Consider the following 3,354-nt stretch of genomic DNA (forward strand, 5'->3'; position numbering starts at 1 on the left):
CGCCCCTACGTCAGCACGCACCCGCCGGGCAAGTGAGGCCACACGGCGGCGACGGGAGAAGAGGGCGAGGCTCCGTGGCGCCCCCTGGCGGTGGAGGACAGGGGGGACGGGGGGGGGGGAGGAGGAGGAGGAGGAGGAGGAGGAGGAGGGGGAGGGGGAGGGGGAGGAGGAGGAGGAGGAGCCGTGGGAAAAGCAGGGAATAAATCAAAACAGCGCCAAACCAGGGCACATAAAGCGAAAGGAGGAGGATTTCTAGGAAAATCAGAGGAAAGGAATTCCGAGGAAAGAAAGTAAAAATAACTGTGGAAAAAAAAATATAATGCAACGAAAGAGGAATAAATCCTAGGGGGGGCGGAAAAAAAGAAAGTAAAAATTCCAGAAAATGGAGAAATCAGCAGGAAAAACCAGCTCAGGCGGGATGGCGGCAGGAGCTGAGCTCCAGGAACCACCCAGCCCGGCTCCTGGTTGGAGCGCTGGGCATGGGCAGGGCTGCCTTCCTCCCCTCCTCGTCATCAGCATCAGCATCACTGGGGTCCCCACCGTGGGGTCTACACCAGCCCCTCTGCTTGAGGCAGGGACCCCACCCCAACTCCATGGGATGCTGCACCCAGCGGGGACCCTCAAAGCACCAGCACACCTCCAGCAGCATAAGGGTGCAGGCAGGGTGCAGGTAGGGAGAAGGCAGGGTGCAGGCAGGGTGCAGGCAGGGAGCAGGTAGGGAGCAGGTAGGCAGCAGGCAGAGTGCAGAGAGGGTGCAGGCAGGGAGCAGGCAGGGTGCAGGCAGAGAGCAGGCAGGGTGCAGGAAGGGAGCAGGTAGGGAGCAGGAAAGGAGCAGGTAGGGAGCAGGAAAGGAGCAGGTAGGGAGCAGGAAAGGAGCAGGTAGGGAGCAGGTAGGGAGCAGGCAGGGTGCAGGCAGAGTACAGGCGGGGTACAGGTGGGGAGCAGGTAGGGAGCAGGTAGGGGGCAGGCAGGGTGCAGGCGGGGAGCAGGCAGGGTGCAGGCAGGATGCAGGCAGGGAGCAGGCAGGGAGCAGGCACAGCTCCTGGCACCGATGGGTGTCCGTCTGTCCAGCCCATGCATCTGTCCCCACTGAGATGTCTCCATCTGTCCTCTCCGAGCATCATCCTCATGTCCCAAATGGGCTTTGGGATGGGCTTGTGTCCCTGTGCCAGGACAGGCAGGAAGGCAGCAACCCTGCCCGCAGGGCGCCCTGACCCCGTCCTGCTCCCCAAACCCCTAAAGGACAACCACGGACGGTCCGGATCCTGCTTGTCCTTTGCTTTCCCAGTAGAATTCCCTTCAAATACAAGCTGGGAAAACGTCAGCATTTGGGTTAAACCCCACGGGGAGGGGGGAGGGGGGGCGCAGATAACGGGTTTTAACCAAAATCACTACGTCTGGCCGCAAAGCAGCCTCTGGCCACCAACCTCCTCCAGCCAAACCCTGTCCCGGACTCGCTGTGCCCCGCGAACCGCGGCCCCGGGGCCCTTTCCGGGCACTTCTGCCCCGTCAGCAGCTCTGCGGTGCCCGGGGGGGGGGGGGACGGACGTTTCCTAGGGTGGGCTGAACCCTCTTGGGGTGCTTGGGGGGGGTCTCAGGGCAGTGGGATGAAGCTGGGAGGTCCCAACCCCTCGATGCTGCAAGCACTGGGGATGGGGGGGACCCCCTGGCTTTGGGGATGGGGGGTGCCCCCCATCTGTGGCACCCGTGGCACCCGTGCTGCACACTCCCACTCCGAGCAGGTCCTGGAGTCACTCATTGCTGTGTCCCGTCTCCCCCCGCCCCGGCACCAAAATCACCCTTTTTCACCCCATCCTGGCAGATTTAAAGGCACAAACACCCATTTTGGACCCCAGGCGGCAACCGAGGGTGCCCCCACCCTCTGCGCCGCACCCAACTCCAGTGAGGGGACAGGGATAAGGCTCCAGGTCTTCCCCTGGCTATGGGGTCTCTGATGAGGGGGGGTTGAGAGCCGGTTTTACCCCCCACATTGCAGGGGGGCTGGTTAAGGCAGGGAGCAACCTCTCTACTCCCCCTCCCCCCCATAATAGGAGGTGGGAAGAGGCCACCATGTGGGGACATGAGAAGCAAAGGGACCTTCCTGGTCCGAACCTTAGGGCAACAAGATGGGGTTTTCCTATTTTCCTCCATTGTCCATGTTCTTCCACAGGTTTAAGCTGTTTGAAGCAGCCAGAGGAGGGCAAGAATGAGGGTTTGTGGGGTACACTTGGATGGGTGGGAATCACTGCTCCTTATATCCCAGGGACATTCCCAGCTCTGCTCCACTGGAGCCATCATTCAGCTCCAGAGTTAACACCCTCCCTTGTGCTTCCACCTGGAGCTGCCCCCAAGCCTGGGCCCTGTGCCCACTGCTAAGAGCAGCATCTGACCTTAAATACACCCCCCCCCCCCCCCCCCAAATCCAACCATAATGATCGTGGCCTGAATCCAGTGGGATATATATAGGTCCCACTTCCCTGGGAAGGGGATGTGGAGCTGGGAAACCCCCGGCTGTTGCTGGGGAGAGGAAGGGCTGGGCTGAGTCAGCTCCCCTCGAGGAATCCTGTTTGTCAGCAAACACAGCTCAGCCCCAGCACCCACAAAATGCTCCCGGGTCCCATCCTGCCCTTCCCATCCATCCCATGGGAGCGATGCGGTGGGGTTAACCCTGCACCCCAACACCGTGGCAGGGGCTCATGATGGTGTCGAAAGCCCCTCATTCTATGGTATCCCCCCGCCGGAGATGCTGGGTGCATGCAAAGGGGGTGGGATGCAGGGCTCCCCCATTCCCGGCGGAAATGCCTCTTCCAGCACTGCCTCTCAAGTGAAGTGTTCTCAGGAAGCGCTGCTGAGGGTGTGTTTGCTTTAAGCAGCTGCTTCCCAACTGCCCACAAGAGGTTTTGGGGGGCCCCAACATCGGGAAAGGGGAGCCCATGGCAGGAGCACCCCAATGCCAGCAGGATGCGGGTGGGCTGGGGCAGGAAAGCCGGATGCATCCCTCTGCCCTGATGCCGGTGGCCATGAACTCCTGCCTGGATCAACAGGAAAGCGGGAGCGTGACCCCAAGCCCTTATCCCACTGCTGGCCACATCCAGCCCTCTGCTCCAGGAGCTTTCCCTATGGATTCCCCATTGCAAGACACCAAAGTACCCCTAGGTACAGAGCACAAGAGGAGACACAACCCTGGATGCTGGATCAAGCCCAGGAGCATCCTGGAGTGGGAATGAAGGGTCTCCATCCCCCCTTCCCACACATTCCAAGGCATGGGGACCCCATCATCCTCCCTTTAGCGCCATCCCCCCATGAGGGGCCCCAAAACTGCACCCCCCCATCAGCTCCCCCACTCACACAGCG

This window comes from Lathamus discolor, chromosome 19 (assembly GCF_037157495.1).
Source record: "Lathamus discolor isolate bLatDis1 chromosome 19, bLatDis1.hap1, whole genome shotgun sequence".
In the NCBI taxonomy this organism is placed as follows: Eukaryota; Metazoa; Chordata; class Aves; order Psittaciformes; family Psittacidae; genus Lathamus; species Lathamus discolor.